The 27986-nt window shown below is 49.8% G+C and overlaps 1 long non-coding RNA gene across 1 annotated transcript; it reads right to left on the bottom strand.

The window, feature by feature from the left end:
* Window positions 1-2753: 2753 nt before the first annotated feature.
* Window positions 2754-11082, bottom strand: LOC110149430 (uncharacterized). The gene is made up of 4 exons (XR_002317469.2): window positions 10160-11082; window positions 6253-6340; window positions 5048-5107; window positions 2754-3855 (listed from the first exon to the last, which is right to left on the bottom strand). It is a non-coding gene; the product is annotated as an uncharacterized lncRNA (long non-coding RNA).
* Between the last annotated feature and the right edge of the window lie 16904 nt (window positions 11083-27986).

Raw genomic sequence — 27986 nt, 5'->3', positions numbered from 1 at the left:
AACCTTCTGACCAGTGTGGAGTTTGAAACTTCACCTTTCTCTGACCCCGTGAGGTAGAGCCTTACTTCTTGCACTTATTGGCCATTTATATTTACTCAGAGGACTGTTTTCTGTGTAAACCTTCACTTGGGTCGTGAATATTGAATATCACTGAGCAGAACTGATGGTGGAAAAGGAAAACACAGCTGTGCATGAGTTTGTGACCCCAGTGACCTGATCAATGAAAACAGCCCCAAACCATCAGCAGACTCATTCGTAAAGACTCCAGTATCAGTTTCCCAACTGGAGCCACTTCCTCCTCAAGCCATTTGGGCTGAACAACTACTGACCACAGGGGTCGTGCCCACTGAGAGTGGGTGAAGTTCTCTGGAACAGACACAGTCATGAAGGGAGAGGCAGGGTCAGAGTTCACAGTGCTGTGGAGGAGAGAGCTGCCTGGGCTTAGAATGGACATAGACTCGTATCCACTGCTCTTCCCATTTCAGTGGCCATCCTCACAAGGGGCAAAGGAAACTGTCACTTGCTTTTGCATCTGTGACCCTGGCTGCATCCTGTGCCAAGCAGCCCTCCTGGATTCCACTGTCTCAGAAACCCCATCCATCTTGACTGTGTGTCTGTGTATGTGTGTGTGTGTGTGTGTGTGTGCGTGCATGCGCGCGCACGTGCGTGCCCATCAGGCTCCTCTGTCCATGGAATTCTCCAGGCAAGAATACTGGAGTGGGTTGCCGTTTCCTCCTCCAGGGGATCTTCCTGACCCAGGGATTGAACCCGGGTCTGCTGCATTGCTGGCAGATTCTTTACCATCTGAGCCACTGGGGAAGCCCATTCCTTCTCGGTTGCGTTCCTGCACAGGGCTTATGGGAAGCCCCTCCAGCAGTAGAGAAGAGTTTGCGTCTAGGCTTATTTTAGGTGTTTACTTTCTAAATAACTCCCCTGGCATGTGCCAGAGCAGCCAGACCCAGGCATTTAGCTAGTCATTTTTAAAGTCAGGGGTGGGCCAAGCCTGCTTCATTTAGGAGGGAGAATGAGGCCTCCATGTTCTCCTCAGTCCCCCACCAGGGCTCCCTGGGCTCCCTTGTGGTCACACTGGCAGCAGCTCCCAGGCAGGTCTGGGCGGCCCGCGAGGCCGGCTTCCAGGAGGGATTTTCGCAGTAATGACCCCCCAGGTGGCCCTCACATGTCCATCCTGTCAGTGAGTAATCGGGAGTTCCTGCTTGGGGATTGGACTTTTTGACGACAAGAACTGGAAGACCAGCTTCCCACCAGTTCTCAAAGGGCTTTTATGGCCGAGACCCCAGATCCAGGGCTTTTCTCAAGGGCTTTATGTGGCAATTAATGGCTTCAAGCAAACCCCCAAACCCCCAAACCTGACCCAGTGCCAGAGTGTTCACCGCTGGTGAGGCTCCAGGAGCCGCATTTGTTCTCTGAAGTTGCTCTGAACAAGGAGTGTTCTACAGCCATAAATAACTGCTTTTCTTGGGGCGGGGGTAGGGACAGGTGAACCACAGCTAGATATTTTTTTAAAGAAGAGAAACAGTAAACTTACTATGCCTCAAGAAATTTCCATGGATATCCCATTTATTCCTTGCAGGAAATACCCTGTAATTTTCCTGACTTTCATGCCAGTTTTCCTTATTTTTTACTTTAATGAATGAGGCTTGCAGCCATCCTACGCTAGCTCCATCTCTTTAACATTTTTTCCATATTGTTATTTGGAGGCTACCTTTCCCCACAGGTTCCTTTCCACCCACACGTGGTCATTGGAAACAAGCCGTCCAGGTGGTCCCAGGGAGCAGGGTGTCCTTTAGCCCCTGTGGCCAAGCCCCGTAGAGCAGCACAGATGCCGGAGGGAGGGGGTGGGGTGGAGGATGTGGAGGAGGTTCTGTGTCCCCCTTCCTCACTCCACACAAGCGAGGGGTTTCAGGAGGGCCTGGAGTGTGCAGGGGAGACAGTGATTGAAGGAGCGAGGCCTGATGAACCTGAACATGGCTGCCCACCTCAGCCTGCCCTGTGCCTGGCCCAGGTGTGCTTTGCTACACCCCCAAAGTGCTTCTCCTTCCCGCCCATGGAGACCCTCCTCAGAGACCAGATGACCCAGCAGAGACTCCTCACTGCCCTCAGTGCTGCTGACTGTTGTCTATGCATGGCGCCCAGCCCTTTGGGGCTCTTGTGACTGTAAACTGTTCATCAGAATCCCCAGCACCCACCCCACAACCGGGAGCCTGGGTCTCCCACTTGCTCCCCTGCCCCCCAAATACTGGCGGCCTGAACCCTGCCAGGCTGCAGGTTCTGAGCCCAATGGGAAGGCAGTGGCCCTGCCAGCAGGTCCCTGTCTTTGCCAACCTGAGGTCTCAGAGCGGATATGGCTGATAGTGGACACACGGACCAGATAGGGGGACTGGAGAGTTCCAACACGTGGGAAGAGTCACGAGAATGAGAGACAACAGAAAATAAGACAGTGAGGTGGGGCTGACTTTGGCCTGAGTGGCCAGGTTTGTCCAAGGCTAAGCCCGGCCTGGTAGACAGGTGGAGAAGGTGCTGCATAAACAAACATGAAGGAACCAAGAGCAACGGTCAGGACATGGAGCCTCCACCCTTTGGCTGGAGACCGGCCTTCTCCTCCTGCACCTGCCAGGTGCTCCTCACAGAGAGCAGGATGCCGTAACCCCAAGCAAAGGGAAGGCTGGTGTTCTCAGGAAAGGGCACTTACCCCCTGGAGAGCGGGCCTTAGACCACACTGAGCCTCCCACCCATAGGGACTAGGGTGGGGCTGGCGGGGCTGATGGCAGGTGGAGGGATCCCTGAGGCCCCACTTGCCTCCCCCAAGATCCCCAGACCTGTGCCCAACAGGGATAAGATGCCTAGGACAAGGTGCTAGCCACCCCCAGGGGCTTCAGTGCTTCTGGAAGGGACCTCCCAATACCACAGGTGACCCTACAGTGGCAGGGGAAGCTTGCCCAGTCCCATCCTGGGGGACCCCAGTGGACCTCGGTGGTCCTGTCTTGGAGACGCCCAGCCCTGCACCTGCCCACCTCTTCCTGTCCTGCTCCGTCTTCACCCAGTAAGGTCTCCCGGACTCCAACTCTGCCAGCACCTTGACCTTGGACTTCCCAGCCTCCAGAGATGGAAAGTAGATGTTGTTTATAAGCCTTCCAGTTAATGTCACTTTTTGTTACACCAGCCTGAACAGACTGAAACAGCTGTGTAACAAGTTACCCCAAAACTTAATGACAACCTTAGTAAAGCAGTGCTTGTCCTGAGAGGTAGAGGGGTCCAGGCGAGAGCTGCTTTTCTGACCACTTCCTCCCCCCCACCACACACACCCCTGGAGCGCCATACATCACCTCCACTACATACCATCAGTGGGCTCAGTCACAAAGCCTGCCATCCTCACGGACAGGGAGCCTTACTCCTCCTCTGTATGGGCTTCCAGAAGAGCCTGCTATGTTCACTGTCACCCTGATCCGCCTTGGGAAGACAAACAGTGCCTGCACCCCAGCCTGGACTTCTCGAGGGACCATCACGGGGCACCCAGACAGCTGCAGGCTGAGCAGGTTATGAGTGGAGGAAGGTCCCTCAGCCACATGAGTACCATCCTCGGTCTCGAATGCCTTGGAGAGAGGACCTAGGTCTCTGTTATCATGTGGACGATGTGTGACAGCGTGCTGGAGACTGAGCCCCATGCCGGCTGCTCCCTTTTCACACTCGCTCTCCTGCATTGCTCTGTCTGCATCTGTTTGCGTCACTGTTGGAAGCTTCTGCTGAATTAGGCTTCTAATGATGTAGCAGTATCTTGTTTTATTTGATTCTCCATGTCTGGGAGCTTTGTCTTCTAGGGGGTGTCATCTTATTTGTCTACAATCATCCAAGAAGATAAAGGAGAGGGAAGGAAAGGGAGGAGGAGGGGGAGGGCGATTTGATTGTTATGATTTTGCTGGGAGGGAGGTGGTTTGTGGAGTCCTGTATCACTGTGTTAGGTTTACAAATAAAGACCCCAGAGGCCAGGGGTGTGAAAACAGGAAGCGGACTCTTTGTCTGCAGGATGTTTTCTTTTTTTTCTCAGGAAAATTAAATTCCAAAAATATTTGCACTGACTTAAAAAAATGTTTCTCTTCACTACTCTCATTTTTAGCTACATTCCTCATGTGTATGTCAAAAAATTTAAATAGGATCAGAAGATATTCGCTAAAGATGAAGCCAAGCTTAGAGAAACAGCCGGTAAACGGAAAGAACACCATATATGTGACAGAGTGGAGAGGAAACTCCTTCCTGCATTTAGATGGCATGGAAGGCAGCCCCTCAGAGCCCCTCCTGGTCGTCAGGCTCCCCTAGGGTGGGGATGGAGGGACCCTATGGGGTCACGTCTCTGGGGCACAGGTCCGGCCAGCTTGAACGAGGCCCAGATGGTGGAATGTTCCAGAAGGAACCAGCAGTTCTGCAAGTTTCAGTCCTGACCCCTGCCGGTGCAGATGTGCAGGCAGGGTGTCAACTGGCAGAGCCTCTAAATCCTGCCAGAGCTTGGGGAGGGGCTGAAGGCGAGGGCTTCGGGATCCAGTGACTGGAGCGCATTGTGAGCCAGGCAGCCCCAGGCCCTGCCCCAGAGCCCCGACCCAGAGCCCGGTTCCATCCAGTCGTCCCGGCATCCGCTGGACCGTAAGGGACCCGGACCCGCCGCCCCTTCAGGGACCCACCACCCCTCTCTCCGCCGCCGCGACACCTGCTGTCACTGCATCCCCGTCCCCCACAGGAGACCCCGCGAGGGCACCACCTGTCCCTTCCTCCCCGGCTCAGCGTGGGGGTCTGTGCACTCACAGAGCAGCTCCGGGGGCAGCTTAGACGGGGGAGGGGGACAGTGGGGGGGGGGGGCAGTGAAAGCCGGGGTGCTGGGCCAGGACCCCCACTCTGAGTCGGGGAGATGCACAGCCCTGCCCTCTGTCCACCCCCATCCCGCACCACCCCTCCCCCACCGCAGCTCTTCGGGACACTACCCATCCCTGCCGCACCCCCTTCCCCGCCCCCCCCCTCGGTCCACTCGAAGCAATATTACCTCCCTCCTAGGTCACATTGTCCAGCTAGACGCACGTGGGTGTTTCTCTTTCTTCCTGTCCTAAAGGCCAACACCGAACAAAAAGTCCTCCTGTGACCCACTTTCCTCCGGTCACTGCTCTCCATCCTCTTCCAAGAACTTCTCAGCGAGCCGTCTACACTCGCTTGTCTCCAGTACCTCTGCCATTCTCTCTCCAGGGCTGTGCGGCTCTCAACCCCACGCTCCATCCCGCGGCTCCGGACAGGGAGTTGCTGCCCTCCAGCCACTGACCCCTCCACCTCCGACACCACCTCCCGGGCAGCCCTCTGCGTGCACTGGACTGTGAGAATCATGCGACTCCCAGCGCCTTCCTTACGGTCTCACCTGGGCCTCCTACCCAGCCTCTGCCGCTGGACACCCTCACCTCCCCCTGCTTAAATGTCCTGACCCCCGAGCCCATGTCTCTCACCAGTGTCTGTCCTGCTTGTCCCCTGCCCCCAACACAGAGACAGAGCCAAAGCCCCACCCCACCCCACCGGTGGAGGGAGGCTGCTCCCTCCTTCCAGCCTGACCCCCTGCCCTGCCCTCTGCCCTTCCTGATCTCAGGGCCCTGGGGGCCATCCCTCCCTCTCACCATTTCAGAGACCCCTCCTCACCCCACACTTATTTAAATTGCGGCTTCCCTAGGGACCTCTTCCTGTCCTCTTTTCCTGCTCCATTTTCCTCCTTATTATGGGTATTTTATTTAACTGTCCTGTTTCCCCTCTGCATTAAACTGTAACAGAATGTCCACACCATAAAAACAGAGCAGGCACTGTCTGTTTTGTCCACCCAGGGCCCAAATGAGGGCTGGACACAAGGCCTCCCTTAGCCAGCGAATGAACAGCCCAGAACATCAGCCTCTCCTGCAGCATTGAGGGCCTCCCCCGCCCAGCCAGGGGAATGAGCTGTAGGGTCCCACACATGGGAGAGTACCACGGGGCTCAGGGTGGACCCACGGAAGAGCTGACCTGCTGAGTTACACAGCACCAGCCACGGTGAGGACTGTGAGGTGGGTCCCTCTCAGGGACCAGGACAGGACTGCTGAACACCACCAACAGCCAACAACCACTTCCAAAGAGAAAAGCTCCAAAGACACAGGAGGCCCTTGGGGTTTTGCAAGGCTGACCCTCCTCCTAACCAGGACATAGTCGTCATACAGGAAGTGAGCCATACATGCCACTGACCCAGGGTGAGGGGCTGGGTCCATGGCCCCCCAGCACCAGCTGTGTGGCTGGCAAGTTGCTTCAACTCTCTGCACTTCAGTCTGCTCATCTGTAAAATGGGGATAATAATGATGCTTTTTCTCATGATTGAGAACATTAAATATATTAAATGCATACAGACATCTATAGTTTAGAACTGTGCCTGGCACTTAGTAAATACTATAGGAATGTTTGCTATTAAAATCGTCAAGCATATGAAATATGCCAAAAAACTAATTAACAATAGGTTCCTGCATTTTTTATTGTAAGAGGCAGATCATAGTTCTGTATCTGGTCATTTCTTTTTAATTTGTAAGACAAAATGAACTCCTATGTGAATTTTTGCACATTTTCACAATTTGGTTTAATTTTTAAAGTTCTAGCCAAGCCCCTTTTTTCACTATTGCCTGTGAAATGTGCTCAGTGGATCAGAAGTGACTTTATCCAGATCCAAAGAGACTGACAGGCACAGGGTGCTCACTGGAGAGAGTGAGGCCTGAGCTAGGGGAGTGCAGAGGCCTGGTTACCAGTTGGCCTCCAGTGAGCGCTGAAGGTAGGCTCCAGGGGGTCCATCACCATCTCATCCATGAATTCACCCAACTGTTTGCAAGCATCTGCCAGGGCTCCGAATCCATCTGGACTTGAGGGAGGGTAAAAGGAGGGTCTGGACAAGATAGAAAACAAGCAGGGTCTTCCCAGGTGGTGCTAGTGGTAAAGAATCCTCCTGGGGAGGAATGTAGGTTCCATCCCTGGGTCAGGAAGATCCCCTGGAGGAGGGCATGGCAACCCACTCCAGTATTCTTGCCTTGAGAACTGCATGGACAGAGGAGCCTGGTGGGCTATAGTCCATGGCGTTGAATGGAGTTGGACACGATTGAAGCGATTTAACATTTAGCAGAAGGAGGGGTCTGGATGAGATGGAGAACAAGCAGGGGCTGTTCTCACCCCCACCTGCATCAACCTTGGAGACCCCTCAGGAGAGGGAGGAGACACACAACTGGAAAGCCCTGGGGAGACCCGAGGCTGGTGGGAACCCTGGGGGTGGTGATGGGGGTGCTGGGGGGAGGGGACAGCCTCCAGGGCAGAGGAGAGTTGGGTGGTTCTGTTTCTGTCTCTGCCCCGCTCATCTGAGACAGAGACTAGCAGCTCAGGCAGCAGCCTTGAATTGGGGAGGGTTTGATTGGGGCGGCCCCATCCTGCCAGGTGAGGAGCTGTAGAAGCTGGCACCTCCAGATCAAACTTTTCTCCCACACCCCTTCCTCACCTCCTTCCTACTCTGAGACTCGAAAAGCCGGCCTCCTCCCAGGACCCCTGGCATCTATCAGTTTAATTAAAATTCTAGTGGAGCAACAGCAAAGAAGGGAGGTGGGCAGGAATTCTGTGGTCTTGGGGCTTGTCCGTTTCTTAAAGCCCCTCCGGGAGGGACGCCAACACTCAGATCCAACCTGGGCTTCACCTTGTCCCCCATTATCTGTCCCCAGACAGGGTGACAACACCCTGGGGAAGCAGGAGCCCACAGGTACAGCAGCTCACATAGAGACTACACCTTGAACCACAGTCACCCTAGGAAGCAGCATTTTCAGGCAGATCGAGAATTTAAAATAAGTATAATAAATATTCTCAGGCAAAGGAGGGTATTAATAATAAAAAACAGAAACAAGGAGTCATAAAAAGAACCAAAGGGTGGAAACTACAACTATGAAAAGAAGGGTAATGATAGGTGGGACCTGCACATGGATGGTTTTGGCAGGGCTGTGTGCTGAAGGGAGGGGTTGGCCTGGGGGTGGGGGAGCCTGGGACTCTCAGCCCCTGTTAGAAGCCAAGGCCTGGATGTGCACACAGAACAGGAATGAATCATGGTCATGGTGCTGAGTGGAAATAAGAAACAAACAAGGCCAAGACAGTCATATTAATCATGTAAATTTAAAACACAGCGCTGTGTGTCAACAGATGAATGGATAACCAAGCCATGGTTTCAAAACACCGTGCTACTGTGTGCTAAGTCGCTTATTTGTGTCTGAATCTGCGACCCTATGGACTATAGCCTTCCAGACTCCTCTGTCCATGGGATTCTCCAGGCAAGAATACTGGAGTGGGTTGCCATTTCCTTTTCAAGGGGATCTCCCTAACCCAGGGGTCGAACCTGTATCTCCTATGTCTCCTGCATTGCAGGTGGATTCTTTACCACTGAGCCCCCTGGGAAGCCCTCACTGCACTACTCCTCAGCCCTAAAAATGAGGGAAACTCTGGTACCTGCTATGATGTGCATGAACTTAATACATTGTGCTCAGTAAAATAAGCCGGTCACAAAAGAGCAACGACTGTGCAGTTCCACTTAGGTGAGGTCCCTGGTGGTGGTATAGTCACTCAGTCATGACCGGCTCTTTTTCAACCCCATGGACTATAGCCCTTTAGGCTCTTCTGTCCATTGGATTTTCCAGGCAAGAATACTGGAGTTGCCATTTTCTCCTCCAGGGGATCTTCCTGACCCACAGATCAAACCCAGGTCTCCTACACTGCAGGTGGATTCTTTACCATCTGAGCCACAAGGGAAGCCCTAGGTGAGGTCCCTATAGCAAAGTCCTAAGGACAGAAAATAGATGGTGGGTGCTGGGAGCTGGAGAGGGAGAGAATGGGGAGTGAGTGTTAATGGGTGCAGAGTGTCATTTGGGGAAGATAGAGTTCTGTGGATGAATGGTGGTGATGGCTACACGTGCAACCACTTAAGTGAATGTACTTAACACCTCTGAACTGTACACTTAAAAGGAGTTAAAATGGTGGGGCTTTCCTGGTGGTCCAGTGGCTGAGACTCCATGCTTCCAGTGTAGGGGGCATGGGTTCAATCCCTGGTCAGGGAGTTAGATCCCACAGGCCACAATTAAAGATCCTGCTTGCCACAACTCAGACCTGGCACAGCCAAATAAATTTTTTTTTAAGTAGTTGAAACAGTAAATTTTATGTTAGGTATATTTTACCACAATAAAAAAGTAAAATCTAAAAAAAATTTAATGAAGATAATAAAAAACAGCACTGTGTGTTATATACATGGACACATACCAATAAAAGGACTCACATTCAGCCTGCTAGGAGGGTGAGGACATAAAAAGGAATAAACAGGCAAATAAGCCAAAGGGCTGCAATGCGGGGCAGACACTGACCTCTGCCCTGTCCAGAGAGGACACCCACATCCTCCCCAGGGAGGGAGAGGGTGACTGACTGGGGAGACTGGATTATCCCAGGAGCAGCTTTGCCAAAGGCAGGGGCTGCCTTGTGCTCACAGAGCCAACAGCCCTTCCAACCCCCAGCCCCACCAACACCTTTGGTGCTGTCCACGGTTCCCTTCTCCTCTGCTCTGAGGCTCTCGAAGTCTTTCCTTGCCTTGCTGGCTGCCTGGGGCCACCCATCCCCCCACACCCATGGTCAGTATACACTCCTGCCTGCTGGTGGGGGATTCGCAGTAGGTGTTCAGTGCATTTCTGTTGGGTAACAGTGAATGAATGATGGGGTGACTGAAAGGAGAGGCATTTTTAAAGGGAGACCCAGTGGCTGGAGGATCACATAGAGGAAATGATCAGAACCCCAGAGGCCCTGGGCTAGCCTCAGCCCAGGGCCTGCCCAGGTTGTATCCAGGCCTCTGCTATTTGTGCCCAGGCCTGCTGGAGGCCCTGCCCAGCGCAGTGCCCCCTTCCAAGGTTCAGGAAGAGCTCCTTCTGGCCCTTTGGGTTTTTGTAGAAGGAAGCAGGGGTTGGCCTCCCACCAGAAGAGCTGATTCCCCCGATGTGAGAAGGCCATTCTGATGCTGGACAGCCTAAAATAAAAATGCCCAGCACCATCTCAGTGACCCTGGATGTTTCTTAACCCTCTTTGCTGAAGACAAATGACTACTAACCAGTGTCATGCTCTTCAGATTCTTTCCATGTTTCTTTCTGGTTTCCAGCTGTCAGAACTGTGCTGTGCACAGAGAAAACCTTCTGCCAATACCTTACACAGCCTCATGTCTTTTTCTCAGGGTATAAAACTATATTTATTCTGTGAAACCTTGGACTAAGTCTTCACACAAACATTGGCTCTAACCAATGAAAAGTGACTTCACCAAGAACTGATGGGCAGGCCCCAGTCTGCCTACAGATCTGTCATAATGGGACACTGCTCAGCACTTCATCCTTCACAATAAATGGCCAGGTGTGCAAATAGCCTCAGAGAGTTGTCCGGAGGTCAAGGTCAGCTGTGGTTTGGGCAGGGTGGGCAATGACTGGCTGGGAGATGTCTGGGGCTGTGGGTCTACGGTTGGGCAACTCCACAATCGATGCCCTGGATGATGAAATGGGGAGTTTGGCAGCAGCCCTTGGTCCTGAGCTGGAATTTCACGTGCAGGTGACCCCAAGAGCCACCGTCACGGGGGGAGGAGGCGGGGCTCCAGGAGGTCTCTGTGGGAGAGCGGTAGGGATGATGGAAAATAGAGGTGGGGGGTGGGGGAGGGTGGTTGTAAGGCTTGAGATGATCTGTCACTCCTGGACTGATTGATCCAGACTCAGTCAAGATAACCAGGCTCGTGGAGACCAGGCAACTGCAAGGTGGGAGCAATGGAGAGAACACTCCAGAAAACAGGCTGGCTTGTCATCTCCGGGAAGCCGGTCCTGCTTGGTGTCCCGAAAGGCCCAGGTGTGAGCTGGAGGGCTTTCAAGCAAGTCTGGGATTCTTTCCACAAGTTAGAGGTTCTCCATTTGCGAGCACCTGCCCCCGGCTGTGCACCCGGCTGGAGTCTGCAAGGACACCCCCTGGGACAGCGCGCGAGTCCAGGACAACAACCCAGCCAGGGTTGCGGGGCGCAGCTGCCCACGCGAGGGGCTGCCGGCCAGCCAGGAGCCGCCTCCCAGGCCCAGCTGCAGGGCTGGGTTTCCTGCAGAGCGCAATTCTGGAGCCCGGCCGCCAAGCCCGTGACGCGTGTTTATGGTTCTCACTGCCCCCGGGGACAGCTGCAGGCCTCTCCGCCCGGCCAGGGCCTGGTTGAGGGCTGCTGGAGCTGGAAACCCTGGCAGCTGCTAATCCCCTAAAGCCTCCCGGCTTTGAGCAATCAGAGCTGTTTGTTCTTCTCAGTAAACAGCTGTTTTCCAAGTGACTGCCCAGATCGTGTTAAATATTAACAAAGCTGCCTCCACAACCCCTCGCTGGGCGTCTGCTTTAAATATTTAAGTAATTGCCTTTCGGTCCCCGAGTGACTTTGGCTCAAATTGCTCTGTCACCGCACTTGCCTCCGGGTTTATGGAGCATCGGGAAGTGCCAGCGCTCCTGTTCTCTCTCCTCTTCTGTCTGTCCCCTCTGGACATCACTCAGGCCCTGGGTCAGCTGTGAATGGCCAGGGTGCGCCCCGCCTCCCTCTCACATGTGTGTCTGTGCATGTGTGCACGCTCATGTGTGCGTGCGCGCGCGCGCGCATTCTTGTGTGCGTCTGTTTATGCGCGCACATGTGCTCAGGTGCGCGCTTCTGTGATCTGTCCTCTCAGGGGCCGGGCTTCTCCTTCCTAGTTCATTGTGACCTCCAAGCCGTACTCTTGTTTGCTCTTCATCCACGTCAGGGTTCATCTGAGACCTGTGACTCCTCTACTGAAGGCTCACTGCGAAGATCAGGAAAAAGAATTAGGAGCTCAGACAGCAGCCTCGGCACCGCTGCCGGCAGAAAGGGTGCATGGGGGTGCCCTCGGAGGGCACAGAGCTCAGGGCTCCTGAGAGCTCGGGCTGTGCTGTAGTTTCTGTGTCCTAATGGCCTCTGGTCATAACCACATGCCTTTGGAACGTCCTCCCCGAAACCACAGATTTACTTGGATTCAGCTGTGGATCTGGCTCCAAACAGGCACTATGAGGGAACCACGAGGCAGTGAGCTTCTCTAGCTTCCTCCTCCTTTGGCTGAAGGTTGGGGATGAAACCACTGAAGGTCTCTATAGAAAACGTGGGAAATTCTGGCCCCTAGCTGGGGTCTTCTATCCCCGCAGAAGCAGACGGAACTCTCCGTGGATAATAAACTGGTATCCTTCTCCAACGTGGGCTGGACATTTCTCACCTAGTTTTGTGAGATCCTGTGACAGTTGTGCCCATCCAACAAGCTACTGAGATCTTCTCAGAGCTAAACCAATTGAAAGCCACTTTATCTCAAGAGCTACTATTAAGCTCTCAGAGTAAAATGAACTTCAATTCACTTTAATTTTCAAAAGAAGTGATCTTTAAAAATAGATATCTTTTTCAGTTCAGTTCAGTTCAGTCACTCAGTCATGTCCGACTCTTTGCGACCCCATGAACTGCAGCACGCCAGGCCTCCCTGTCCATCACCAACTCCTGGAGTCTACTCAAACCCATGTCCATTGAGTCGATGATGCCATCCAACCATCTCATCCTCTGTCGTCCCCTTCTCCTCCTGCCCTCAATCTTTCCCAGCATCAAGATCTTTTCCAATGAGTCAACTCTTCAAATTAGGTGGCCAAAGTATTGGAGTTTCAGCTTTAGCATCAGTCCTTCCAGTAAACACCCAGGACTGATCTCCTTTAGGATGGACTGGTAGGATCTCCTTGCAGTCCAAGGGACTCTTAAGAGTCTTCTCTAACACCACAGTTCAAAAGCATCAATTCTTTGGCGCTCAGCTTTCTTTATAGTCAAACTCTGGACATGACGACTGGAAAAACCATAGACTTGACTAGACGGACCTTTGTTGGCAAAGTAATGTCTCTGCTTTTTAATATGCTGTCTAGGTTGGTCATAACTTTCCTTCCAAGGAGTAAGCGTCTTTTAATTTCATTGCTGCAATCACCATCTGCAGTGATTTTGGAGCCCAGAAAAACAAAGTCAGCCACTGTTTTCACTGTTTCCCCATCTATCTGCCATGATATCTTTTTAAAAAACTTTTTTTAAACAGGGAGAATGGGGTCACAGTTACAAAATTGCAATTCCGCCATGGCCCAGGTGTGGCATCACCTGTCCTATGTCTGCTCCTGGTGGGCGGAGCCAGTTGTAGGCACAGCCTGCAGCACATGAGCCTGTGTGGGAGTCACGGGCCCCAACCATGCAGGCATCTCTGCTTCTCACGCCCCTCCTTCCTAAATGGAGAAAATATAATACCTGTCTCTTAATGTTCGGAGATTCACAGCAGATCTGTGAAGTGTGGTGCCTGGACACGGTGAACCAGCAACGTAAGTGCTGGAGCCACAGCCATGACCCCAAGCTGGAAAGAAGCATTGTGTGAGTGGAGCTGGAAGTGTCCAGGGTGCACGTGGGGGTCACGGGCAGACGATGAGCTGACTGCTGTGGTCCAGGCCGGCCTGGAGGCAGGGGGCGTTAGCAGCCAAAAATTTTGAATAAAAGAAAAACACGAAATGATTCTGTAAGCTGGAAAGCAGGTAGATGGGTATGAACGGAGACGAAAGGACAGAAGAGTCCAGCCCAGGACATCGCCAGAGGGAGGCTGCAGGCTGCTAGTACCTACCTCCCCCAACCAGAGGGCCACAGTCTTCGAGTTGGCAGGTCAGGAGGTGGGGGAGGGGAAGGCTGAAAAGTGCAGGGCTCATTGGAAATCTGCTTATGAAGTAGCTCAGTCTAGCCATTTCCCACCCCAAGGCACAGAACAATGACAACCTCAGGCCACAAAATGGGCTCTTATTTAGAGACATTGAACAAACTTTCCAATGTGCAAGAATTAACTCTAAAGCTATGCTTCTCAAAATATGTTCCCTACCAGCAGCATCAACATCACCTGGGAACTTGTTAGAAATGCAGGTTCCCAGGTCCACCCCATAAAGCTCTCAGCCTTGGGGCCACTGGTTTGTATTTTAACCAGCCTGCCCCCCCCTCCCCCCCCTCCCCCAGGAGATGAAGGCCACACACTGTAGGCTGAGGATCCCTGATCTAGAACAGAGCTCCTCATCCATGGCTGCATATTGGAATCACTTTAGAAAATGCTGATGCCTGGGGCCCCACCCCCTAAAAAGAGTCTGACTTCATGGGTTCTGCACATCGCCCAGACATCAGGATTTTTAAGACATCCACCAGCCAGGACAGAGAACCACTTCAATAAGGCCTTCCTATTTCGCACGCATCAGCCGTCAGCCCAATTGCTTAGGCCTGAAGCTTCTCTGCCAGAAGCCCTGTCCACTTAGATCTCACTGTCACCCTCCTCAGCTAAAGGAGAGGACCTGTGGAGTCCAGACTGACCGCAGACACAGGGGAACCACGTACCAAGCACCCAGGACCACTGGTCTAGAGCTCCGCTCTCAAACATAAAAGGAGGTATAATGGTCCCAGGCACATAAGAGAGACCCAACATGTGAATGAGAAATAGGAAGATAAGCAAGCAAGCCAGCCCTATAGGAAAAGAAACAACGCAGGGATCACAAGATAATTCCTAAAAATTCTCATATCCTCAAAGGGATATGAGAAGTTATTAAATCTGTGAAACAAAAACCAATGCTATGAAAAGGAAATAATTACATAATCAAGAAGAAATTTTAAAAATTAAAAATGCAATCTTTTAAACAAAACTTTCAATAAAAGAAAAACTGGGACGCTTCCCAGAAAATAGGATAGAAATGAGAAAAAAAACTGAAAACATGAGAGAGATGGGGAAAAAAAGACAAATAGCAATTCAAACCAGGATGTCCAACGTTTGCCTATTACAGTCCCGGAACAAGCAGAGATCAGGGAGGGGAAAGAAGCAATCTCAGATGGACTGAAGGGTATCTTCTCTGAGGTAAGAGCTGTAAGTCATCAGACTGAGAGACCTACAAGTGTCACTCGGGGTGGATAATGAAATGTCCACACAGCCTCATGAATCTGAGAACATGAAGGATGAAAGGCAGGCGCTGAAAGCATTCAGGGAGAAAATAAACAAATACAAGCAGACTGCCTGTAAAGAAATAAAGCCTGGACCTCCTCGGGGAGGTTGCGTTCTAGAAGACAAAGGCCTTCCAAGGCTTAAGAGGAAATATCTTGAATGTAGAATTCTATACCTGCTAAAACAATTCTCAAAAGGATTTGGACTAACAAATGCAGTTTTCAGACAACTGAAAACTTAGAAATTCTACAAGCTTTTCTTGTGGAGTTTCCTGAGGAAGTACTCCAGCAAAACAAGGAGGAAAATCAAGAAGGAAGGATCCAAGAAATAAGCTCTTGGTGAAGGGGAATCCCCAGAGGAATGGGTGCAGCAGCTTGGGGTCCCCTGGTCAGGAGGTGAGGCTTTCAGGAGGGCCTGGGAGGCCTGTCTCCAGGCAGAGGAGACTCAGTGCATTGGTCAGTGTCCAGTCAGTAAAGCAGAAACTCCTACAGATGTTTCCATCAGGTGGGGTTGAAATGAGGGAACTTCTGTAAGAGGTATTGAAAGCAACTTAGAGTTTCCAGTCTGACATGTAAGGATCTTGGAAGTTACCACTCCTGTCTTCACCAAACCCCAGCTGAACCAACTGAAAATCAACAACTCCCCTTAGACCTACAGGAGAACTGGGGTCACAGCAAACCACTGCCCCAAATATTGGAGAGACAGACAGGTAAATATGGAAAATAGAGGCTCACTGGAGCAGAAGCCTTCAGTGAGTCCAGTGGGTCTGTGGGTCCAGCGCCGAGGCAGAAAGGCCCAAACTGCACCATGAGGGCTGGAGCCCTGGTGTGGATATGTCTGAGAGGGTTTCAGCCTTAGGTGGGAGCCCACACATTCATGAGTTTTACCTCCACGATCCCTGAAGTGAATTTCAGAGCATAATCTTCCCTTGTGCTTCCAACAGGGCAGTTAGAACAGTAGTCATTCTGGGGACTTCCCTGGAGGTCGTGGTTAGGTGTATTCCACTGCAGAATACATGGATTCAATCCCTGGTCAGGGAACTAAGATCCCATATGCTGCACAGAGTGCCCCCCCCCCCCAAAAAAAAGTGAAAAAAAAAACAGAGAAAAGTTGTTCAATTGCTAAGTTGTGTCTGACTCTTTGTGACCCCATGGACTGAAGTACGCCAGGCTTCCCTGTTCTTTACCATCCCCTGGAGTTTGCTCAGATTCATGTCCATTGAATCAGTGATGCCATCCAACCATCTCATCCTCTGTTATCCCCCTTCTCTTCCTGCCCTCAATCTTTCCCAGCATCAGGGTCTCTTCCAATGAGTCAGTTCTTCATATCATGTGGCCAAAGTATTGGAGCTTCAGTTTCAGCATCAGTTCTTCCAATGATGAGAGTTGATTTCCTTTAGGATTAACTGGTTTGATCTCCCTGCTGCCCAAGGGATTCTCAAGAGTCTTCTCCAGTACTACACTTTGAAAGCATCAATTGTTTGGCACTCAGCTTTCTTTATGGTCCAACTCTCACATCCATATGTGACTACTGGGAAAACCCATAGCTTTGACTACACGGACCTTTGTCAGCAAAGTAATGTCTCTGCTTTTTAATACACTTTCTAGGTTTGTCATGACTCCTTTTCTTCCAAGGAGTAAGCGTCTTTTAATTTCATGGCTGCAGTCACCGTCCAGAGTGATTTTAGAGCCCGAGAAAACAAAATCTCCAGGAACAGTATGAAAAAATGAAAGAAATGCAGCCATTCTGAAATATTTCCAGATCATTCTGCTCTTCTTAACAAGGCCTGTCCTCAAGAGAAACTAGTTTGCTAGAGTCTGACCAACTAGGGTTTTATCAGGCCCTAACTGACCTGGGAGGAGAGAAATGTCTAATTCCATCCCCTCCTGCCTTCCTGTCTTACTGGGAGTTGGGGTATTGAGAAGAGCTTGTGAAGGTCACAGCCCAGAGGCACAGACCCTCCAAAAAGCTGAGACCCAAACTTTGGATTATGGGAAGCTTCCCCTCCCCCACACTCATTAGCACTTCAGCAGGGCTTCTGAATAACAACCAGAACACAACTGATAAGATGTGCATCTCAGGCTTTATTTTAGATGCCTCTAGGGAAACTCAAAAGACAAGGAGATGTAAACAAGAACACCAGAGTAAATTTTAGCCCCTGACCCTACAACTATAGTCATCAGTAAACAGCCTGACTTCTAGCCAGATACACATGGTGAAGGCCTACCTACATCCCCAGTTCTTTTACCTGATACAGCTGTCTGGCTTTAAGCAAACATTACATGGCATACTAAAAGACAACAAAAAACAAAAAAACAAACACAAAACCCAAAAAACCACACAGCTTGAAGAGACAGAGCAGGCATCAGAAGCAGACTCAGATATGGCAGAGATGTTGGAATTACCAGACTAGGAATTTAAAACAACTATGATGAATACACTAAGGGCTCTAATGGAAAAGTGGGCAACATGCAGAAATACAAGGATAAGATAAGCAGAGAGATAGAACTTCTGAGAAAGAATCGATAAGAATCACTAGCAACCGAAACACCAGAACAGAAATGAACAATGCCTTTGATGGGCTCATTAATAGACTGGATGTGGTCCAGAAAAGAGCTGGTAAGCTTGAAGGAGTGTCAATAAACAGTCCTCAGGCTGAAATGTAAAGAGGAAAAAATAAGGATTGAAGGACAGAGGCACAGATATGGGGAGTGGATGTCACCCAGTGTGTTAGTCTTCTTGGGCAGCCATGACCATGTGCTGGGGGCCTTACACAGCACTTATTTCTCACAGTTCTGGAGGCTGGAAGTCCAAGATCAAGGTATTGGAGGTCTGGGGACTTTCCTGGTGGTCTGGTGGTTAAAAATCCACCTCCCAATGCAGGAGACATGGGTTTGATCTGAGGTTGGGGAACTAAATCCCTCATGCAGTGGGCAACTAAGCCAATGAACCACAAGAGAAAGCTCATGCACCACAATGAAGACCCAGCACAGCCAAAAAAAAAAAAAAAAGAAAAGGTGTTGGAAGTTTGGTTTCTGGTGAGGACTCTCTGTGGTTTTCAGACAGCTGCCTTTTCCCCATGTCCTTAGATGACATTTCCTCTATGTGTGTACAGAGAGAGAAAGAGACAGAGAGAACTCTGGCATCTCCTCCTTCTCTTGTAAGGAGACAGGCAAGTAGGGTACGGTCTCTAGCCTATAGCCTCACCAACCTTAGTTACCTCCTTAAATGTCCTGTCTCCAAAATACAGGGCTTCAACATATGAACTCAGTGCATAATACCCAGAGATCAGTGGCCACAGGGGGCCCCCAGCCTCTTCTGGAGGAGTGGAGTGGGAAGTGGGGTGACCCAGAGCATGGGAGCACTACCACCATTCATTGGGAAGTGGGGAGCTGGCCCTGTCTAGTACAGAGTCTGAACATGCAGAAACCCACCCTCCTGCCAGGCCCTCCACCGTCTGAGGCTTCAGGCACCTGCCGCTGCCAGCTGCTGCCACCAGAGCTAGACCTTGCTGGGGAATGCAGTTCACAGGTTTCCAGCCCCGTGGTGCCCATGGGAGTGTAGAATGCCAAGTTCCCAGACAGGCCCCTGAGTAAATGATCAGTACAGGACTGAGAAGCTCAAGAATCAGAAGGCAGTTCCTCTTTGTCTACAGGAAAAAAAGAAAGGGTAGTAGAACATTTAGGGGAAAAAAACAGAAAGTGGTCTACAAAAGTCATGTTCTCATCATGAATAAACTGAACACGTGGCCTGATTTTGAGCAAGATGAATGTGTGGAAGAGAAAGAATCCTTCAACCTTGAGGCTAAAATCGTTCTCCTTTTTGTGACTTGGGAAAGCCATCAGCCTGTAGAGAAGGAAATTGCACGACTGCGGTAGACAGAGAATGCTGCCTGCCATTTCAGTAAACAGAGGATATTACTGTGGCCACAAAGTCTAAAGCCACCAGGCACTGCAGCTCTACCCCCACCCCACCCCACCAAGATGCACCCTGAAGGGATTCAGGATGGAGAAAAACAGAATACTGGCCCTAAACAGTTAAAGTTCCTATCAAAGGAATAAATTCAATAAGCCCAAACTCTTACATCCTCTCAGACATAGAAAAGCACTAAATCATTAACTTGAAATGTCTGTTTTTTTGTGATTAGCAGCAATCTTTTGATGTTCAACTTTTTTCTTTTTTCCAGCAAAAATTCCTATATATCCTGTCTCCTCTCTTACCTCATTGGAACAGTCCCTCCAAGGGAGCTGAGAGGCTGCCATCCCAGCCTATGTTGGTGGTGGTTTAGTCACTCAGTTGTGTTCAACTCTTTGCGACCCCATGGACTGGAGCCCACCATGCTCCTCTGTCTGTGGAATTCTCCAGGCAAGAACACTGGAGTGGGTTGCCATGCCCTTCTCCAGGGAATCTTCCTGACCTAGGGATTGTACCAGAATCTCCTGCATTGCAGGTGGATTCTTTACAGCTGAGCCACAACTTTTAGGCTGTGCTTTTTTATTTTTTGGTTGACACTATTGTGAATACTTTAAGGAGTTGTAAAAATGCAAATGTCATTTACTTGTTTTTACCTAGATAAAACTTAACAAAGAACAGAAAACTCAATTATGGTTGTCAAATGGAATCTTATTAATTTTTGATGCTGTAAAAGGGAAACACAGCTGATAAGGGAGAAACAGGGAAGGGAAACGGAGGAGAAGGCAGAGATGCCATGGTGAAAGCTCAATGCTCCTTACAGTGGACAGACAAGCAATGCGTTTCAAGGCTGCAGATGTAAAAAATATGAAAAATAAAAAATCGTATTTTGGAGGAGGTGAAGTTAGGGTAAATGAGTGAAATTCTCATTTTTAATACTGTAGAATCAGTAAGTATTGTCTAAAAATGACAAATGAAGAAGTAGATATATCGGCTTACTACCAAGAGTTATGATGGTGAATGAATGGATTCTTTTTAAGAATGGAAACAAGGCTAGAACTACAGACCTTTGTCACAGAGTCCGCAGGAAGGGGTGAGCTACCCTATGGCCTTGGGACAGTTTTGTGCTGTTTTGTTTTTTTTCCTTTGCCATTTGCTTCTGAAGGGTATTTGCATGAGTTTTTATGTTTCCTTGAGCTAAAAGAGGTTGCTAGGGATTTTTCTGGGCCTGTTTGTCTTACTGTAACCACCACAAGACTGTGTGTATCTTCACAAATTAGATGTGGTTTGTTTAACTTCTCAAATGAACACTTTTGCCCAAGGGCATGTTTGCCTTCTCTTTCTTGCTTGTTCAGGGAGGGGAAGCAAGCTTGGATACAGCTTCAAATGCCCTCTGCATGCTGAGCTTGCTGTCCTCAGGCCCCACGGCTCCCTGCAAGGTTGTGGCCAGGCGAGCAGCTGGGAGGTGCTGGGCCAGGTCTTGCCGAGCACAGAGGCCAGAGAGCTGGGTGCTGGCAGCCAGTCATGGGCACTGCGGGGCACTCATATCTCCCGATCCCCAGGGATATGAATGTCTCCTCCCTTCCAGTGTCCCCTTCCCTCTGACAGGCTAATGGTGCCACGATCCGCACTGTGGGCAGCAGTCCCCTTGCCACCCCTGCTTGTAAGGGGCCTCCTGTGCCACCAGCTCACGTGGGCAGGGCAGCCTCAGGTCTTCAGCATCTCCTGTCTCAGCATCCCTGCCAGAAGCCCCCCTCCTCCCACTTCCAGGACCTGTGTGCAAGACTTTCAGGCACCTGTTTTGTTACCCGGCATCTGCATGCCAGTCTGTTTGCTGGCATTTTCAGGACGTTGCTCATCCATGTCCACTATCCCTGACCTTGCTGTCACTCTGGGTACTGGCCTAATAATCCTTCTGGCCCTGAATCCCCTCTCCCCTTTCACTTCATTACAGACCATCAGGTGAACTCCTAGATCTGTGCTGTAACGAGGACAGACAAGACATGTGAGGACAGGACGGCTCTCCTCAGCAAGCACTTACTGTGTGCCTGACGCTCCTCAAGGCATTTTACATCTCTGAACTCATTTACTCCTTGGAGCTCCAATTTTATCTCCTTTCTGTAGATAAGGCTCCAGATGCAAAGAGAGGTTAAGTGACTTGCCCAAGATCACACAGCCAGGAAAGGAGAGAGAAGGGGTTTGAATTCAGGCTCTAGGGTCCAGACTCTCCATCTTTACACTCTACTACCCCTCTTCGAGTGTTGTTGCTGACCTTGGCCTTGGATAAAGACAAATTCCATCAGATTGCCCTCTTACCTGAGGCCTGGAACCAAGGGGAGGGTACAGACAACCTCCTGGTGTCCCTACGAGGGCCTGGATATTGAAATGTTATGGCATCACTGACTCAGTGGACTTGAGTGTGCCCAAACTCCAGGAGACAGTGAAAGACAGGGAAGCCTGGCGTGCTTCAGTCCACTGGGTGGCAAAGAGTCAGACATGACTGAGTGACTGAACAATATCTCTGTTAGGTTTCCAGGAGCTAGTGGCTCAGAATGACAGAAATCTGTTGTCTCACGGGGTCTGCAGGCCAGAAATCCCAGGTGAGCCCTGCCGGGCAGCTACAGCCTTTCAACCTCTGCCTCCATCACCACCTGGTGTTCTACGTAAGTGACTGTTTCCTCTTATATGTACCACAGTTGTATTAGATCAGGACCCACCGTCATTCAGTATGACCTCACTTGAACTGGATCATGTCTGCAAAGACCTTGTTTCACAATAAAGGACACATTTACAGGTACTGGGGATTAGGACTTGAACACATCCTTAATGGGAACACAGTTCAGCCCACCACACAATTGTCTTTGTCCTGTGTTGTTCTTTGTGTGTGATAGATAATGAGCACAATTTTCAAAATCTCTGCCAATGCCCACTCAAGAATATTATGTGACCTTTTTTTTTGCCAGTGATTTTTTTGTAAGGGGAGGTTTATTTATCCCTCAGTCATGTTGTTGAAGAAAAATGGGGCAGGAGAGGATGATTGTGTACTGCTCTCTGGTGAGTCCTTGGGATGGGCCACTAAGTGAGGGTCTTCAGCTTTGCGTGGGAGAGAATTCAAGAGTGAGATCAGTAAAGGGAAAGCAGGTTTACTGAGAGAGACACACTCCACAGACAGAGTATGGGCATCTCAGAAGGCCAGAGGCAGCTGGGAAATCTGGGTTGGTTAGTTCTTAGCGGCAGGGTTATTTCACAGGCTAACTACTGGGAGAAAGGGGGTGGATTTCCAGGCTTTGGGGCCCCACCCACTTTTGGCCTTTTATGGTCTCCCGGAACTGTCATGGTGCCTGTAGGCAGGCTTAGATGCTAATATATTACAATGAGCATATAATGAAGCAGACCTTCCACCAAAAGTCCAACCTTCCACCATATTGGGCCTATTCAGGCTCTGCCAGTTTTAGGTGAAGTCGCCCGCTGCTCTGTCCTTTCAGTGGCCGTACCCTACCCCTTCCCTCTTGTCTCATTGGAAGTTGAGGAGCAGTTAGGAGACACACTGTGCAGAGCCAGCGGCCACCTGGGGCCCACGTGAAGGCGGACGGCACCCAGGTGTGGGGCTGGCAGAGACACCCTCAGGACCCAGCTGAGGAGGAGCCAGGACCGCCCGCCTCTGGAGCCCCCGCGACCCTGTGAGGTAAGGAAGCGTGCCCGCTGCTGGACGGCGGTCACTGGGGTCGGGCAGCGCAGTCCCCGTCGGTCCAGTGACGCCCGCCCCCCGGCCCACCCCAGTGACCAGCGCTTGTGAGCTGGATCTGCCGCTAGGCTTGCCCCACAGGGGTTCCTTGGGCTCTGGGCGTGGGGTGGTGGCGGGAGTGGGTAGCCGGCTGGCCTCAGTCAGGGCCTCCTGGCTGAGGGAGACCAGTGAGCTTGTCTGCCTCGCGGCCAGCACCTCCCCAGGGTCTCCTTCCTTTCAGGGCCTGGACAGCCTGCGGGGCTCCGCCCTCGCCTAATTCCCACCCCCGCAACGGGGCGCCTCCCCCACCCCCACCCCCCTCCACAGGGTGTCGCCCTCACTCCCTGTCCTGGGCGATGTGGCTCCTTGTCATGTGCGGGCCTCGTGTCCTCAGCCTGGAAACACTGGCACAAGGTCGCCTTTGTTTTATCCATCTCATTTTGGGAGGTGTGGCTCCTGTCCCGGATTACGTGTGAGCAAGGATGCGCTGAGCGGTCCCCCGCGAGGATGTGGGACAGGCGGTGACTGAAACGGACACGGGGAAGAGCCAAGCCTCGCAGAAGGCGGCCGGCCTGCTAGGTCCCCGCCAGGATATGGAAAGTCCTCTGTCAGCGGCCTTGTGATGAGGGCGCCCTTCTGCACCCGCGGAAAACGTCGCTAAACAGGGTTTTGTTTGCGGTTTGAAAGAAATAGAACCACCTTAGAGCGTTTGGCTTTGGTGAACAAAGAACACAAAGATGCGGGATTCCCTTGGGGTCTGTTCACACCCAGCTAGGTTCCCGCAGCGGCTGGAGGGCACGGTAGGCACCCAGATCCCTTCTTCCCGGCGCCACCCCTATCCCCAGGGACTGTCCCTGGAGCTGAGTTCTGCCTGCTGACTGCTCTGGCATTTCTGTTGTGCTGGTTGGTTGGTTGGTGGGATGGCTGCTGCGGGCCTGGGGCCATGGGGCGTCGGCTTCCGTCCACGGCTCTGCAGTATTTATAGGAAGGGAATTAAAGCCAAAGTAACTGCCATGATAAATGTCCATACCCTCGGCTCCTACCAGACCTTCTAGTCGAACTGGAGCCTGAGTCAGTTCCCAGGAGGATAAACTTAATATTAATGATAATAATACTTTGCACTTGGTCTAGTGAAAATATTTTGAATACGGTGGAGGCAAGGATATGAATGTTTGCTTGGCGCTATTTATCAGGAAGTGCTTTTGCTTGTTTATTATGTTAGGGCTTTGTATACAAAACTATTTTTTCCTCTCTCACCACCGGGGGCCACATTTCTTGCCTTTTGCTACATCCAAAGTTTAACAGGAAGTTGCCGTTCATATTTAAATGATATGTTTTTAAAACATATCTGTAAATAGCTGAAGACAGGAGGGCTGAAAGGTGTGGAGTTGTTTAATATTCTCCCTGACAGATATTTTTGCACTTGAAATTACATCTCAGTGGTTGTGAAACAGGAAATTTGAAAGCACCTAGTCCCAGAGATGATGACATTTTAATGCTTATTCATCTTTGAACCTGTTGGGGTTCTGAGATACTCAGGGAATAAGGATTCTGAGGGGAGGAGGTGACCCTGAGGAACTATTCTTACTTGTATCCAGACATATTACAGGAGAGAAGGAGCTAACCTGGGAAAAGCAAGTGCACATCAGTCTTCTTCCCTAGTTGACAGTGGGGAGAAAAAAGACCCTTTATGTGCTGCGTGGTAGCTGTCTTCTCTCCAGTAATTATGTAGAGTTTTCTTGCAGATCCTTCACTTCCTCTGGGGGCCATCTCCTGGGTGTGTTAATCAGCACCTGTGGGGGACTGGTGTCAGAGACAGCACCTAGTGATGGCTGGGGGCTGTGCAGTTGCAGCAGCAGGTCCCTCGGATGAGGTTGGGGCGCTCCATCTTTCCAGCACAGCCTCGGGTGATGTGTTATTCACAGGATAGAACCCCCCAGGGGCCAGTGTGCTCTGACTCCAACTCAGATGAACCCAAGATGCAGCTTCCGGTTGCTTATTGGGTCTCCGCGACAGTGATTCAGTATCTTGTAATCCTTTGGAGTCACAGATCTCGCTACAGCAAATTGGCTTCAGATCCAGGAGACCGTAACCCCCACAGACCAGCAGACATCAAGTCTGGGCACCACAGACCCATGGCACCGGCTGGCTCAAGAACTTGGAAGGTCCTTTGACTCCTACTTAGATGTTTCTCTAAGTTAAGGAAAAACCAATTATGTGTTTATTCTGCAGCAGCTTAAGGGCTCATAAAACTAGGGGAAAACAGACTTCTGCTTTAAGATGGTGGATTTTTCACATGGATTTTTCTTTTTCCTTCCAAATCTCAATAAAGAGATACAAAACTAAAAAATTTCCTCAACAGGAAGGGGGAGCAAAAGAAGGGGTTACAGGCAAAGAAGACATTAAAATGGATACAGAGAGATGGAGAGGGCCAGGTGACAGATGGAAAGAAGCCAAGGATGGCTGCGCCCATTCCAAGAACGTGCAGTAGGGCTTACGATAGTGGCCAGTCCTCCCAGCAAAACACAGAGACTGGAAAGTGAACAGGGGCATCAGACAGGATGTCTAATTGAAGGTTTATCAACAGAACAGTTGTGTCAATTAGTCTCTACCCTAAAACCCTACCCACTTCACCAGGAGAGACCAACAATCAGGTATTTACCCCTGAGTGAACTGAAAAACCAGAAGACTCCTCCTAAAGGCACTTGACCAAGGAGATCCAACAGTTTCAGTGTGGGTTTGGGGGACTTCCTGTTTAGATATCAAAGAATGCTCCCAAGAGCACCAGCATCCTACTGGTGAACCCTAAAGCAAAGTGCTGGTGCACATGGCCAAGGCCACATGTAATTCTTGCCTCCAAGCCTTTATTAGCTTAGGGTATGGCTTGTTGATGAGACACAACATGCCAGCTACAGTAAATATGTTCCTTCAATCTCAGATATGAATAGAAGACTAAAGATAAGCAGACACATGGGGAAAGCTGGCCATCTGAAAGAAAAAGACCAAGAAAACTAAACAGAATAGCTGACCCCATAAGATTAAAATCACAACCCAGAGATGAGTGAGAACCTGACAAATCTAGTGATTAGATTGGTGCAAAGGTAACTGCAGTTTTGCATTGTTGAACTTTGCTGTTTGATATTGGAATACATTCTTAAGTAAATGTGGTTATGTTATACATCATTTTAATTTGCATTTCTTGCTGTATGTTTTTTTACTAATGACTTACCACTTGTTTATTTTATATATATTTTAGACTAGGGAAATGATGTTAAATGAAAAGTAAATTTGAGTGGTTTTCCTATTCAAGTTCAGAATGGGTCATAAAGCAGTAGAGCAACTTGCAACATCAACAGCGCATTTGGCCCAGGAACTGCTAATGAACATACAGTGCAGTGGTGGTTCAAGAAGTTTTGCAGAGGAGATGAGAGCCTTGAAGATGAGGAGCACAGTGGCTGGCCATTGAAAGTTGACAATGACCAATTGAGAGTTATCATCAAAGCTAATCCTCTTACAACTACATGGGAAGTTGCCAAAGAACTCAACATTGACCATTCTATAGTCATTTGGCATTTGAAGCAAAGTGGGTGCCTCATGAGCTGACTGCAAATCAGAAAATTGTTTTGAAGTGTGGTCTTCTCTCATTCTATTCAACAACGAACCATTTCCCTATTGGATTGTGACATGCAACAAAAAGTGGATTTTATACGACAACCAGTGATGACCCCTCAGTGATTGAACCTAGAAGAAACTCCGGAGCACTTCCCAAAGCTAAACTTGTACCAATAAAATGTCATGGCCACTGTTTGGTGGTCTGCTGCCCATATTATCCACTACAACTTTCTGAATCCAGGTAAAACCATTACATCTGAGAAGTATGCTCAGCAAATCAACCAGATACACCAAAAACTGCAGTACCTGCAGCCGGGATTGGTCAACAGAATAGGTCCAGTTCTTCACCATGACAATGTCTGACCACACATTGCACAACCAACACTTCAAAAGTTGAACAAACTGGGCTACAAAGCTTGCCTCATCTGCCATTCTCACCTGACTTCTCACCACCGGACTACCACTTCTTCAATCATCTTGTCAACTTTTTGCAGGGAAAATGCTTCCACAACCAACAGGATGCAGAAAATGGTTTCCAAGAGTTTGTTGAATCCTGAAGCACAGATTTTTAACCTTCAGGGATAAACAAGCTTATTTCTCGTTGGCAAAAATGTGTTGATTGTAGTCGTTCCTATTTTGATTAATAAAGATGTGCTTGAGTATAGATATAATTATTTAAAATTCATGGTCCAAAACCAAAATTACATTTGCACCAATCTCATAGTATCTTCAGAGAAATTTGGGGGAGATTTTGCATCCACAAAATCAGAATTGGTTGCTATGAAAAGAGAATCAGAAGCAGTGGTTTTTGTTTGGTTGGTTTCTGGCTTAGAGTAGCAGAATTGTTTCTCTCCCAGTCCTAGAGGCTGGAAATCAGGTGTTGGCAGGGCTGTGTTCCTTCTGAGGGCTCTAGGGGAGAAGCAAGAGGCTTTTGGAAGCTAAGCATTCCGACAGAGGGCTGAGAGACAAAGCCGAGGAGACCACTTGGATATGAAACAAAGGGATGAAGAGATTAAAAATATAAGAGAAAACATAAGGGACCTATAGCATTACTCCAAGAGAGCCCTACCCAGCCTATCTATTTTTAGACAGAAGATGGAGAGAAGAATATTACCAGAAAAAAAAAGCAAACTTTTTGTTCTTTCTTTTAAAAATTTTATTAAAATATAGTAGATTTATAATATTGTGTTAGTCTCAAGTATGTAGTAATTTAGTTATCTATATAAAATATATAGATAGATATTCCTTTTTCTACATTCTCTTCCATTGTAGGTTATTACAAGATATTGAGTGAGTATAGTTCCCTGTGCTATACAGTCAGTCCTTGTTATGTATTTCATATATTTGTAGTTGTTATTTAGTTGCTAATTCATGTCCAACTCTTTGTGACCCCATGGACTGTAGCCTGCCGGGCTGCTTTGTCCATGGGATTTCCCAGGCAAGAATACTGGAGAGGGTGGCCATTTCCTTCTCCAGGGGATGGTCTCAACCCAGGGGTTGAACTCATATGTTCTGCATCTGCATTGGCAGGTGAATTGTTTACCACTGAGCCACCTGGGAAGCCCGCATTTTATATATAGTAGTGTGTATGTTTTAATTCCCAGCTCCTAATTTATCCCTCTCCCCCGACTCCTTTGTTTTCTATATCTGTA

Source organism: Odocoileus virginianus, chromosome 16, assembly GCF_023699985.2.
Source record: "Odocoileus virginianus isolate 20LAN1187 ecotype Illinois chromosome 16, Ovbor_1.2, whole genome shotgun sequence".
Lineage (NCBI taxonomy): Eukaryota > Metazoa > Chordata > Mammalia > Artiodactyla > Cervidae > Odocoileus > Odocoileus virginianus.
This window is presented reverse-complemented; position numbering and strand designations above follow the sequence as displayed.